Source organism: Psammomys obesus, unplaced genomic scaffold, assembly GCF_907164565.1.
Source record: "Psammomys obesus unplaced genomic scaffold, mPsaObe1.curated_primary_1811, whole genome shotgun sequence".
In the NCBI taxonomy this organism is placed as follows: Eukaryota; Metazoa; Chordata; class Mammalia; order Rodentia; family Muridae; genus Psammomys; species Psammomys obesus.
The window spans coordinates 129,041-144,011 of NW_026590061.1; the positions used below are offsets into that span (position 1 = coordinate 129,041).

The following is a 14,971-nucleotide window of genomic DNA, read 5'->3' on the forward strand; positions in this document are numbered from 1 at the left end:
TGTCTATTTTAGGCATCTGTTACTTTTTAATAGAAGGTTGCATGCAGCTGAGATTCCTCAGAGGCCTAAGAGAGGAAAACATTAATTATGAGCATGATAAAAAAGCAGAATCATGAAAAATACCTTATGTATGTGAATACAAGGTCCAGGCATGGAATCCACTTAGTTCTTAGAGGGGAACAATTAAGCCAGACACTGAAGTTTCAGAGACAGAAATCTGCATCTATACTTAACAGGCTTTGCCACTTCATTAAAGGCACGAATGAACAAACGAGAATCAAGTCTGGACTTGGGCTATGATTAAATATGTCTCTGCCTTCTTACCTAGTGTAAAAAGAAGTCCTCCAATTTAACGACTCCTCAGAACTAGGTGTGGTGTCACATACCTGCTAGTACTCAGAAAGCTGAGGTGGAGTTAAGAGCAACCAAGGCTACATAGTGAGAGTATCTCAAAATCAAAAGTAAAATAAAAACTCTCCATCATATTCCAAGATATTAATTATCTTGCCCAACAGACAATTATCACAACCTTTTAAATAATAGTATTATCACTATAAAAAGCATTTTGCTTATCACCCCAATTTTAGTAAAATTAACACACTGGGAAACAAGGAAGCAAAAATTTATATTCTTTTGTTTTTGTTTTTTAATTTTGATTTTTTTATATTAATTACAGTTTATTCACTTTGTATCCCAGCTATAAGCCCCTCCTTCATTCCCTCCCAATCTCACCCTCTTTCTCTCATCTCCTCCCATACCCCTCTTCAAGTGCACTGATAAGGGAGGTCCTCCTCTCCTTCCATCTGACCCTAACCTATCAGGTCTTATCAGGACTGGCTTCATTGTCTTCCTCTGTGGCCTGTTAAGGCTGCTCCCCCTTCAGGGGTAGGTGATCAAAGAGCCAGCCCATGAGTTCATGTCAGAGACAGTCCCTGTTCCCAATCCTAGGGAACCCACTTGGACACTGAGCTGCCGTGGGCTCCATCTGTGCAGGGTTCTAGGTTATCTCCATGCATGGTCCTTGGCTGGAGTATCAGTCTCAGGAAAGACCCCTGGGCCCAGATTTCTTGGTTCTGTTGCTCTCCTTGTGGAGCTCCTGTTCCCTCCAGGTCTTTCTATCTCCCCCTTCTTTTATAAGATTCCCTGCACTTTGCCCAAAGTTTGACTATGAGCCTCAGCATCTGCTTTGATACGTCTTTCAGTGGCCCTCTGTGGTAGGCTCCTGTCCTGTTCCCTGCTTTCTCCCTCTTCCGATGTCTGTCCCATTTGCCTTTCTGAGTGGGGCTTGATCAAGAAGGAGGGTCCTCCATCTTGCTTAGCTTCTTTAGGTGTACAGATTTTAGTATGTTTATCCTACATTATATGTCTAATATCCACTTATAAGTGAGTATATACCATGTGTGTCTTTCTGCTTCTGGGATACCACACTCTTTAAGTATTCAACCTTTCACACCGTCAGATTTCTAGTACTGGGTAGGAAGAAAAACAATTTAACAATTTAAGAGAGAATCACTATTTCTCTGTCAGTTTCAACTTTAGTTAACACCAAATCATAAATATACAAATGACACAAATCTACTTTGTAATATGAAATTCACCTAAAAATTGAGTTTGAAATTTATTTAAAATATGAATAAGATCTTGTAATTGTTTCTGGTGAAATCAGCATTCAAGCTTGGTACAAATGGGTTTCTCCTCACAATTGCTTTATTATTTGATATACAGCCTGGTTCCTACAAAGACACATGCAGATGGCTGTGTTGGTTCCCTGCAAGCTTTACAGCAGGTAGGGGGAAATGATTCACAAAGAGACAAGAATGAAACTCAGCTCAACCCAATTTTATTATAACTAGCACTGGACCAGGACTTCTAGAGTCTGGCCTAAATCATTTTGCTTTAGCTATATATAAGTACAGCATAAGTTGGGGATAAAAGGTTATCTGATAACAATTAACTCACTCCCAAGTACTCAAACAATTTAAGGCCTGTTTACATTGAAATTCTTTACACAGTATAGTTGGCTTCTTTCACAAAATGGGTACTAATTACTCAGAGATAATGCCGAAAATTTAGGCTCTAGGGATCGTGACTGAGGTAAACATAACACCTGTGGGTGTCAGGATTGTCCTGGCTCTAAGATAACACAGAAGTCATTTAGGCTGTGATAAAGTACAAGTAGCATCACTCATAAGAATGAGTTTTATAGCCTCGAAGCAATGCTCAGGATTTAGGTGGAAAGGGTCTAGAATAAGTAAAAACAAATTCTAGGAAATACAGCCAGAGTCTTTGTCATCAGATAGCAAAAAATCACCAAGCTGTAAAACCACATCATTCCTGGCATTACAGGAAGCACCTTATTTCGATGAAAAGATAAGCTACGTGTCTAACTTTCATGGCTTCTGCAGTTCTTATCTATCTGTAGAAGGCCTTTTTGCCTTCTACAGACGGCTTTCCACAGAAAACTGCTAAGCAAAGCCTCTGAATTTTGGGGAACAAACCTTCTAAAAGGGTATATTCTTACAGATTTATTTAAGTTTCAGTGACCTTTACAAAGCTACACAAAAATTTAACCTTATTTTTAGTTAATATTTTATATTTCCCAAATGTGCCCTATTTTAAATAGATTAAAAAAAATAGTTACAGTGCTGCAGGCCTTTAACCTCAGCATTTAGGAGGCAGAAGCAGATAGATCTCTGTGAGTTCAAAGTCAGCCTAGTCTACATATCAAGTCCCAGACCAAAAAGGACTACATAGTGAGCATGTAAATTAGAAACTAATTTTCTGACCTAACAAACAAGTTGGTCCTCTTCAACACTGGTCCTGCCTTCCTTGGCTTTAAGCACTTTCCTGGAAACTGTAGCTTCGACCCTGGCAACAGTTACAGTCGTGTCTGTTTAACTGCCACAGGGCTGGCAAGAGCTGAAGCCACGGAGGAGACTCTGACCAGGGCTCTGTTCTTTCACACTCAGGCCCTCGCTCCTTACTGTCGTGCTGTAGCTTTCATCAGTGCCATGTGCAATGTGATCTCTGGATACTATGAGGTAGTACTCTGGGTTCTGAAAGTGGCACATAGAATCTAAAGAAGGGACTACTATCCTCAATTATCCTTCCATCTAATTAAAGAGATGACCAAAGACCATAAAATTACAGCTACCCCAAGAAAAGTACAGTTTATTTGAAGGGATTTAACTATGTTGCTTTACTCACACTGGTAGAAATACCTTTTTTTCTTTATTCTCTTATGGTTATAAAACAAAACAGTCTATAATAAAAAAAATCATATGAATATAAAAGAATCCAACTGGAGGTATAAAGATTTGTGTTCCAATTTTCAGTTAAAACGCATTCTAAACACGTATATAATGTTACTGTTAACAGCTGCAAATACTTTCATTACTCATCTTTACACTGTATACAAATCTTTCATTAAAAATGTTTTCAATAACTATTGTTCTATGCAAATATCTATAGTCAGTTAACATATTGCTTCCTTTTTCACACACTCAACTCCTCTAGCTGGTTCCATGCCACCAAGCAGAAAAGCAGTGTTTCATATGGTCCTCTTAGAAATCGGGCTAAAGCTCAGTGGTAGAAGTTTTGTCCAATTGCAAGTAATAAAGGCAATAAAGTAAAAGGTTAGAAAAAAAATTCTTATGCTAATAACAGGAAGAAAGAAAACTGTTTTCAATTCCATTGACATGAAAATACAAAATGTTAGCCAGACGCGGTGTCACATGCCTGTAATCCTAGCACTCTGTGAGTTCAAGGCCAGCCTGGTCTACAAAGCAAGTCCAGGACAGCCAAGGCTACACAGAAAAACCCTGTCTTGAAAAAAAAACAAGAGAGAGAGAGAGAGAGAGAGAGAGAGAGAGAGAAAGGAATGTAAGCATAAGGTTATGGCATAATTCAAATGCTGATTTCTGTACCCCCCCCATACCTCCTATCTTAACGGTCTTTAAATTTTGCTGTTAATGATACCCTGATGTGTCAATAAAACAGCTTACAGCCAATCACTGAGCAAGGAAGAGAATAGGGCTCAACTTCCTGCCAGCCAGAGGAGGAGTTTAGAGGAGAGGACGTAGGGGATGGTGGGGACTGGTTGGGGTTTGGGATGGGGGAGCGGGTTGGGTTTGAGAGGGGGCAGGTTCGGGATGGGGAGGTTGAGGATGGGGGTGTTCAGCCATGGGCAAGGTCCAGAAGACACCAAGAGAGGAGCTCAGCAGGAAAGCTACAAAGTGCAAGTATTCTGGGATGTACACTGGGAGAAAACTAGATGAGAATAGAGGGCTAAGAATAGAGTTATAACTGCTCAATTCTTCTGTTGTGAAGCTTATTATAAACAATTCTAAAGAATCTCATTATATGATAGTTGGGTTAAGAATGAAACTAAGAGAAACAAACACAGTTAATAAACGTAACTGTAAGAAAGGAAGAATACAAAATGTTTAATATATATATGTTCTACATAAAAAAGCATAAAATTCATATTTTTAAAAAAGTAAGAGCCAGCACAGTTGTGCATACCCTTAATCTGACAGAAGGAGGTAAACTACAGAACTCTGAGAATTCAAGGCCAGTCTGATCTACATAGTGAATTTCTAGATCTGCTGTAATACTAGAGACCCCGCCTATTAATTAATTAATTAAACTAGATTTCATACTTTTGAATCAGAAGATTTTATTCCATTTAGCTGTCATGAAAAATTGATTTATAATTTCACATATAAAACACAAAAATCTGGGGACTGGAGAGACGGCTCAATGGTTAAGAGATTTTGTTTCTCTTGAAAAGAACTTGTGTTTGATTCCCAGCACCTATATGGTGGCTCATACTGTCTGTCACTCCAGTTCCAAGGTATCCAATACCCTCTGGCCTCAGCAGGCACCAGGAAGCATACATGTGGTGCACACACAGACATACAGGCAAACACTCATAAAATAATAATTTAAAATTTTTAAAACAAAAAATTAAAATAACTAGATAATTATATTTAAAACAATAATAATAAATGTTATTTTAAAATAACAATAAATTGTTACATAATAACTAATAAATATAATAAATTGCTATTTTAAAATTTTCCATCAGAATCGATGTTTTTAAACATGGTACTCTGCTATAAATAAATCAGCGGAGTAGAATAGAAACTCTAGAAAAATATGTGAATATAAACAGACTGGTAAGTCATCAAATTTCAAAGGGCAAGATACTTAATTATGACATAATTGGTTATTCAATTAGAAGAAAATAAAGTATAATTCCAGAAAACAGAGCATAATTTACAGTAAATTTAACTAGAAGTCAAGAGTTTACATTTAGTTTAGTTATGTTATAGACCAGAAAATAGACTAGAAATGAAAACTTAAACTCAGTTGAATGTATAATTATACATTTTATATAAAAAATTTTAAATTTAAAATTATAGAAAGCAAAGCGATTCAAGACACACAAAGGGATAATGATATCTTTACATGAAATAAGAAGAAATAATTGCTGAAGATTCTTGTTCATTTATCCAATCAATATTTAACAAGTAAATGTAAAACTATGCACGTTCTTAGGAAATTTTAGCTAAATATACCTGGTAACTATATACATTTAAATAATTTTTCTGAGAGGAAAACTACAGTGAAGTCCATAACAAAGAACTTCTGTGAAGTCATAAGGGAAACAATGAACAACCAGAAGAAAAAAATGTGATGATGCATTTTTATTTATGCCATAAACAAGATTAAAATATGTTCAGAATGTGGCAGTTCTGTGGGAATAAGTAGGCTAGACTTTTGTTTTCTGTTTTCATATGAAATCGTCTCCGAAAGTTTTGGTTAAGAGACCATTTGTGGAATAAATAATTCCTAAGAAATTTACATTCATTGATCCAATCAATATTTATTGCAAGTAAGTACCTAAGTTCTTAGGAAATTTTAGATAAATACATTTGATAACTACATACTTGAATATTCTTTTCCAAGAGGAAAAGTACAGTGAAGTCCAAAAAGAGGGGTGGAAATCAAGTTTGGGATGAAGCTGTGCTATCTTTGGATATGTATCATCTATCTTTCAGCTATTGTACTTGTGGGAAAACATGCAAAATTCAAGAAAAGTTAACCTTTTTTAAGCATAACCAGCAGGCTTTTTTTTTTCTTTTTTATAATGTCTTCCCAACCCACAAAAGACCATTTACCGGTTACTCAAGCAAACTGAAGTTCTATCAGTTGAGAGCTAAGGGGGCAAAAAATCAGTGCACCATCAGCAGTACATATGGAGATGATCTACCAGCTTGTATAGTTTTAAGAGATCCAAGTAGAACTTTATAACTAGGAGTCATGGTAGATAATAGTCAACTAAAGCTCAACTTTTCCAGACAAGACCCCTGGCTGGGCAGGTGAGAACTTAACAGGGTGAACTCCAGCATTTTAGACTACTGGTATTTGTGACATTCGCTGTCAACATGGGGATGGTCTAGCAACCTGACAACACCTACTCAAAGATGAGAAATGGCACAGAGGATGACTTGGACTAAGGCACAGTATGGAATGGAAATCAATGGAATTTAATTAATAGACTGTAAGTACCTCAAGAGCAACAATGTCCTGTGTCCTATTTATCAGTGAGTCCTGGCCCTGTAGCACTGCCCAGCACAGGGTAAGCAAGATAAGAAATGAATGGGTCCTACACATCATAGTCTTGTGCAAACACCAGTCATTCATTAAAGCCCTTAAGGATGAATATATCAGATTTCCCAGCAAGAATAAGAGGAATTTGTTACACCTTTACAAGATGAAATGGTATAGAAAAGACTGGTATAAAAAGCAAACCAGCCACTCCCTCTCACATATCCAGCTCTTGTAATTTCACCTAACTAGGATACTTCACTAGCCACGTGCTTCCTCCTTGTGCCTTCTCTTGAGCTCTTTTTCTTCTATTTATCTTGTCCAACAATCATATATGCAATGCCCTGGTCATGGCAGCTTTGTCACCATGGCTAATATAACTCAATGTGAAGAAACTGAGCAAAATTTCACGAAAAGATATAAGTTCATTTTTTTAAATTTTTCTATTAATTACACTTTATTCATTTTGTATCCCCCCATAAGCCCCTCCCTCCTCCCCTCCCGATCCCACCCTCCCTCCCCTTTCTGCATGAATGCCACTCCCCAAGTCCACTGATAGGGGAGGTTCTCCTCTTCTTTCTGATCTTAGTCTATCAGTTCTCATCAAAAGTGGCTGCATTGTCCTCTACTGTGGCCTGGTAAGGCTGCTCCCCCCTCAGGGGGAAGTGATCAACGAGCAGGCCAATCAGATTATGTCAGAGGCAGTCCCTCTTCCCATTACTATGTAACCCACTTGGACACTGAACTGCCATGGGCTACACCTGTGCAGGGGTTCCAGGTCATCTCCACGAATAGTCCTTGGTTGGAGTATGAGTCTCTGGGAAGTTCCCTGTGTTCAAATTATCTTGTTCTGTTGCTCTCCTTGTGGAGTTCCCGTCCCCTCCAGCTCTTACTATTTCCCACTTCTTACATAGAATTCCATTCACTCTGCCCATCAGTTGGCCATCAGGCTCAGCATCTGCTTTGACAGTCTATACTGCAGAAGCTTTCAGAGGCCCTCTGTGGCAGGTTCCAAGGTTGTTTCCTGTTTTCTTCTGGCTTTCAGAGGCCCTCTGTAGCAGGTTCCGAGGTTGTTTCCTATTTTCTTTTTCTTCTGATGTCCATCCTCTTTGCCTTTCAGGATGGGGATTGAACATTTTAGTTAGGGTCCTCTCTTTTGCTTAGTTTGTTTAGATGTACAGATTTTAGTGGGTTTATTCTACATTGTATGTTTATATGAGTGAGTATATACCATGCGTGTCTTTTTGCTTCTGGGACAACTCACTCAGGATGATCCTTTCCAGGTCCCACCATTTACCTGCGAATTTCATGATTTCCTTATTTTTCATTGCTGAGTAATACTCCATTGTATAGATGTACCACAGTTTCTGCATCCATTCTTCAGTTGAGGGGCATTGGGTTGTTTCCAGCTTCTGGCTATTACAAATAAAGCTGCTACAAACATGGTTGAGCAAATGTTCTTTTTGTGTACTTGTGCCTCTTTTGGGTATATGCCTAGGAGTGGTATGGCTGGATCTTGAGGAAGCGCTATTCCTAGTTGTCTGAGAAAGCGCCAGATTGATTTCCAGAGTGGTTGTACCAGTTTACATTCCCACCAGCAGTGGAGAAGGGCTCCCCTTTCTCCACAACCTCTCCAGCATGTGTTGTCCCTTGAGTTTTTCATCTTGGCCATTCTGATGGGTGTAAGGTGAAATCTCAGGGTTGTTTTGATTTGCATTTCCCTAATGGCTAATGAGGTTGAGCATTTCTTTAAGTGCTTCTCTGCCATTCGATATTCCTCTACAGAGAATTCTCTCTTTAGCTCTGTTCCCCATTTTTTAAGTGGATTACTTGGTTTATTGCTTTTCAGCTTGTTTAGTTCTTTATATATATTGGATATGAGTCCTCTGTCAGATAAAGGATTGGTGATGATTCTTTCCCAATCTGTAGGCAGTCACTTTGTTTTGATGACGGTGTCCTTTGCTTTACAGAAGTTTTTCAATTTCATGAGGTCCCATTTATTGATTGTTGCTCTTAGAGCCTGTGCTGTTGGTGTTCTGTTCAGGAAGTTTTCTCCTGTACCAATGAGTTCTAGGGTATTCCCGACTTTTTTTTTCTAGCCGATTTAATGTGTCTGGTTTTATGTTGGGGTCTTTGATCCACTTGGACTTCAGTTTTGTGCAGGGTGATAAGTATGGATCTATTTTCATTTTTCTACATGTAGACATCCAGTTGGACCAGCACCATTTGTTGAAGATGCTCTCTTTTTTCCATTGTATGGTTTTGGCATCTTTGTCAAAAATCAGGTGTCCGTAAGTGTGTGGGTTTATTTCTGGGTCTTCTGTTTGATTCCATTGATCCACCATTCTGTTTCTATGCCAGTACCATGCAGTTTTTATAACTGTTGCTCTATAGTACAGCTTGAGATCAGGGATGGAGATACCTCCAGAAGATCTTTTATTGTAGAGGATTGTTTTAGCAATTCTCGGTTTCTTGTTATTCCATATGAAGTTGAGAATTTTTTTTTTCAGGTCTGTAAAGAATTGTGTTGGCAATTTGATGGGAATTGCATTAAATCTGTAGATTGCTTTTGGTAAGATGGCCATTTTTACTATGTTAATCCTGCCAAGCCATGAGCATGGGAGATCTTTCCATCTTCTCATATCTTCCTCTAATTCTTTCTTCAAAGACTTGAAATTTTTTTCATACAAGTCTTTGACTTCCTTGGTTAGGGTTACACCAAGGTACTTTATGTCCTTTGTGGCTATTGTGAAGGGTGTTGTTTCTCTAATTTCTTTCTCAGCCCTTTTGTCTTTTGTATACAGGAGTACTACTGATTTTTTTGAGTTAATTTTGTATCCGGCCACTTTGCTGAAGGTGTTTATCAGCTGTAGGAGTTCCCTGGTAGAGTTTTTGGGGTCACTCAGGTATACTATCATATCATCTGCAAATAGTGATAATTTGACTTCTTCCTTTCCCATCTGTATCCCCTTGATCTCCTTCAACTGTCTTATTGCTCTAGCAAGGACTTCCAGCACTATGTTGAAGAGATATGGAGAGAGTGGGCAGCCTTGTCTTGTCCCTGATTTCAGTGGGATTGCTTTAAGTTCTCCGTTCAGTTTGATGTTGGCTATAGGCTTGCTGTAAATCGCCTTTACTATGTTTAGATATGTGCCTTGTATCCCTGATCTCTCCAGTACTTTAAACATGAATGGATGTTGGATTTTGTCAAATGCTTTTTCAGCATCTAGGGAGATTATCATGTGGTTTTTTTTCTTTCAGTTTGTTAATATGGTGGATCACATTGATGGATTTCCGTATATTGAACCACCCCTGCATACCTGGGATGAAGCCTACTTGGTCATAGTGGATAACATCTTTGATGTGTTCTTGGATTCGGTTTGCAAGTATTTTGTTAAGTATTTTTGCATCAATGTTCATAAGGGAGATTGGCCTGAAATTCTCTTTCTTTGTTGAGTCTTTGTGAGGTTTAGGTACCAAGGTGATTGTGGCTTCATAGAATGAGTTTGGTAATGTTCCTTCTGTTTCTATTTTGTGGAATAGTTTGAAGAGAATTGGAGTTAGCTCTTCTTTGAAGGTCTGGTAGAATTCTGCGCTGAAGCCATCTGGTCCTGGGCTTTTTTTGGATGGGAGATTTTTGATGACTGCTTCTATTTCTTTGGGGGATATAGGACTATTTAATTGATTTACCTGGTCCTGATTCAGCTTTGGTAAGTCAAATCGATCAAGAAAATTGTCCATTTCATTTAGATTTTCAAATTTTGTGGCATATAGACTTTGGAAGTAAGTCCTAATGATTGTTTGGATTTCCTCAGTGTCTGTAGTTATGTCCCCCTTTTCATTTCTGATTTTGTTGATTTGGGTGGTGTCTCTCTGCCTTTTAGTTAGCTTGGCTAAGGGTTTGTCGATCTTGTTGATTTTCTCAAAGAACCAGCTCTTGGTTTCATTGATTCTTTGAATTGTTTTATTTGTTTCTAATTGATTGATTTCAGCCCTGAGTTTGATTATTTCCAGCCGTCTACTCCTTTTTGGTGTGTCTGCTTCTTCTTTTTCTAGGATTTTTAAGTGGGCCATTAAGTTGCTTGAATGAGCTGTCTCGAATTTCTTCTTGAAGGCACTTAGTGCTATGAACTTTCCTCTTAGCACTGCTTTCATTGTGTCCCACAAGTTTGGGTATGTTGTGTCTTCATTTTCATTGAGTTCTAGAAAGGCTTTAATTTCTTTCTTTATTTCTTCCCTGACCCAGCTGTCATTTAGTAACAAGTTGTTCAGTTTCCATGTGTGTGTAGGCTTTTTGCTATTTCTGTTGTTGTTGAAGTCCAGCTTTATTCCATGGTGATCAGAAAGGATACAAGGGATTATTTCAGTCTTCTTGTATTTGTTGAGGCTTGCTTTGTGACCAACTATATGGTCTATTTTGGAGAAGGTTCCATGAGGTGCTGAGAAGAAGGTAAATTCTTTTGTGTTTGGGTGTAAAGTTCTGTAAATGTCTGTGAGGTCCATTTGATTCATGACCTCTGTCAGAGATATTGTTTCTTTGTTTAATTTCTGTTTTGTTGACCTGTCCTTTGTTGAGAGTGGGGTGTTGAAGTCTCCCACTATTAATGTGTGGGGATCTATATGTGGTTTAAATTTTATCAATGTGTCTTTTACAAATGTGGGTGCTCTTGTATTTGGGGCATAGATGTTCAGGATTGTGATGTCTTCCTGGTGGAATTTTCCCTTGATAAGTATGAAGTGTCCTTCCTCATCTCTTTTTATTAATTTTGGTTGAAAGTCTATTTTATCAGATATTAGAATGGCTACCCCTGCTTTTTTCTTGAGTCCATTTGCTTGGAAAGTCGTCTTCCAACCTTTTACCCTCAGGTAATGTCTATCTTTGTGTCTTAGGTGTGTTTCTTGTATGCAACAGATTGCTGGGTTTTGTTTACGTATCCATTCTGTTAATCTGTGTCTTTTTACTGGAGAGTTGAGTCCATTGATGTTGAGAGAGATTAATGACCAGTGGCTGTTAGATCCTTTGATTTTGATGTTGGCTGTGGTCATAAGGTTGTGTGCTTGGTTGCTTTTTGTTTTACTGTAGTAAGGTTAATTATTTCCCGTGTTTTCTTTAAAGAAGCTAATTTTCTTGGGTTGTATTTTCCCTTCCAGTATCTTCTGTAATGCTGGATTTGTGTGTAGGTATTGTTGAAATTTGTTTTTGTCATTGAATATCTTGTTTTCTCCGTCTATGACGACTGAGAGTTTTGCAGGGTATAGTAGCCTGGGTTGACATCTGTGTTCTCTTAGGGTCTGCATGATATCTGTCCAGGCCCTTCTGGCTTTCATAGTTTCTGTTGAAAAGTCAGGTGTGATTCTAATGGGTTTGCCGTTATATGTTACTTGGCCTTTTTCCCTTGCAGCTTTTAGTATTTTTTTCTTTGTTCTGTATACTTACTGTTTTGATTATTATGTGGTGGGAGGATTTTCTTTTCTGGTCAAATTTGTTGGGTGTTCTGTAGGCCTCATGTATCCTTATTGGCTTCTCCTTTAACTTGGGGAAATTTTCTTCAATGATTTTGTTGAAAATATTTTCTGGGCCTTGGAGAAGGGAGTCTTCTTTTTCCTCTATTCCTATTATTCTTAGATTTTGTCTTTTCATATTGTCTTGGATTTCCTGGACGGTCTGTGTCAGGAATTTTTTGGATTTAACATTTTCTTTGACAGATACGTCGATTTCTTCCATTCTATCTTCTACACCTGAGATTCTTTCTTCCATTTCTTGTATTCTGTTGGTTATGCTTACCTCTGTAGTTCCTGTTTTCTTCCCTAAATTCTTCCTCTCCATTATTTCCTCCATTTGTGTTTTCTTTAATTTTTCTAGTTCTATCTTCAGGTCTTGAGTTGTTTTGTTTACTTCCTTCACCTGTCTGCTTGTATTTTCCTCTTTTTCTTTTAGTTCCTTCAACTCTGTCTCTTTTATTTCTTTCAGTGATTTAATTATTTCTTCTCTGAAGGCCACAAGCTGTTTGGTTGCATCTTCCCGTATTTCTTCACAGATGGCCCTAATCTGCTTGTCTTTATCTTCCTCCATTTCTTTACCGATAGCCATGATCTGTTTGGTTTTATCTTCCTCTAATTCTTTATGTATTTTATCTGTTTCCTCTATTATCCTCTTCATCAACATAGATGTAAGGTCATCTTCTTAATTTTCTACTATGCTGCATTGTTCAGGGCTGTTCACCTCTGGATGGCTGGGTTCTGGAGATGCCATATTGCTCTGTCTTTTGTTGGTTGAGCCTTTACGCTGACCTCTACCCATTGGGCTGATTTAGGTGTTGGCTGTTAGTTTCTGTGCTTCCTGGAGTCCTGAGGTAGGGTGTATCCCCTTGGCCAGAAGATGATTTTTCCTGAAGGAGTCCTTCTCTGCTTTTTCGTTATGGTCACTGTATGGCCAGTGTTTCTCAGGAGTTGCCACTGCTCACCTCAGGTTTATAGCCCTGAGTAGTAGCTGTGGTCTATGTTAGGCAGGGGGGATCTCCTATTACCCATAGAATTTCTCAAGACAGCTGCCCCACTGCTGGGTTTCTTGTTATAAATTTAGTGTGCTGCTGCTCACTAAATATCTATGTACAGTCCTCTTGAAGAAACTGCTGATTCCCTAGCTGTGGGGTTTTCTCCCAACAGGGAAACTCAGTCTGTTATTCTGGGGCGCACAGTTCTGTCCGGGAAAGTGGGAGGTGCACTCAGCAAGTCTCTGGGCCAGAGGCTGATTGCTCTGCTCTGGACCTGGAGAATGTGCACCTAGGTTGAGTTGGCGCCTGGGGGCACTGTTCTGGTCTGGAGGCTGGGTGCCTCACTCTGGACCAGAAGCTGTGTGTCTCTGTCTGGGGTGGCGGCTGCAGGCACTGCTCTGGTGCAGGCACGCTGTGGGTGCAGCCCTCTTGAAAAACCAGGGATTCCCACAGTTTTTACAGTCTAGCTAGGAATAACTGGTTGATCCTTGGCACAGTATCTGAGGGCTGCTGTAATGGCTCTCTGGCTTTTGTAGGTCTGAGGATGCAGCTGTGTGTCCCAGTGTCCTAGGGGAACTCAATAATGGCGGCAGAGCACAGCGCTCCTGCCTGCACTAGAGTCTGCGTGAGTCCAGGAAGTGTTTTGGTGCTGGGTGTCCTAAGCGTTAGAGCTGCTGACCCCCTCTGCTGGGGGTTTCCTCCTGCCAGAGACACGCAGTCTGGTGCCCTGGTGCCCACAGTTCTATCTGAGGCGGCGAATCAGGCGCACAGGCAGGCGCCTGTGTCCCGGCTCTGGGTCCGGACTGGCTCTTGGGGCACCCGCGGAACCCAAGTCTTTTCCAGGGGATGTCTGGGTAACCTGAGGTTGGTCCCAATTGTTTCCTGCTCCGTGGGGTTATCTCTCAACTGGGAAATCCAGTCTATGGTGTTGTGCGCCCACAGTTCAGTCTGGGACCGTGACCAGATTGCGCTGGCGGAATTTTACCTAGTGCTTTCTCTTTGCTGGGCATGATGATATATATTATAAACAGTAGGAACACAATAATAAAATACATCCTCTCATATCTACAGTCTAATTGGACAAACAAATCAACAAACTAATTATAAATATTCAATTTATTACTATATCTACATCTCCAATCTCTCTTAAATTTCTACCTGCTTTTATTTCACCTTGTTCTATGAACAGTAGAAACTATTCAGAATTTCTATAATTTATTCCTTACTGAATTCTTAGTACAGAGTATTGACTTTCTTCCTCAAACTTAAGTAACTCAGTATCAGAAGTTTTAGACATCAAATAAAAGATACACTAAGACCAAAGTAATGATAACAATGCAAAGTATCAAGAAGACCTTTGTCCAATTACTAGCCAACAATTACAGTAAGCACAACTATGAAAATACAATCATGATGTCAGTGTTGAAAATAATTCATTATATTGACATACCGTTAATGGAGCCTATGTCTGTAGTTGAAACATATTGATTTCACTGATGTTCTTTCTAGTGTCTATTCCCTTTTATTTGAAATATTACATTAGGTTATATTCTACCTGTCTGTGATTACTGCTCAGCATTATGAAAGTATTTGGAAAGGGGTTTTCAGGCTTCGCTCTTTCACATGACATGAAAGATCCATTAAAGATTGTAATTACATGAGTCGGTTGGCATAAATCACTTTTTCCAGCTCTGAAAAGGTAATGAGCAGTATTGGATATTTTCGTGAAATTCCAGTCACCAGATGGACAAAAAGGGTACTCCATAGCCTTAACTATCCCATAAAAAATTAATTTTAAACATTAGAGATGTTAGAGGGGCTGGGGAGATAGTTCAGTGGGTAAGAATGTTTGATTTGTAAGC

At 39.0% G+C, this 14,971-nt stretch overlaps 1 protein-coding gene across 4 annotated transcripts in view; it reads right to left on the bottom strand.

Moving 5' to 3' along the window:
• Bicd1 (BICD cargo adaptor 1) overlaps positions 1–14,971 on the bottom strand; it is a 167,765-nt gene that overhangs the window by 119,632 nt on the left and 33,162 nt on the right. The gene's annotated exons all lie outside the window — the stretch shown is intronic.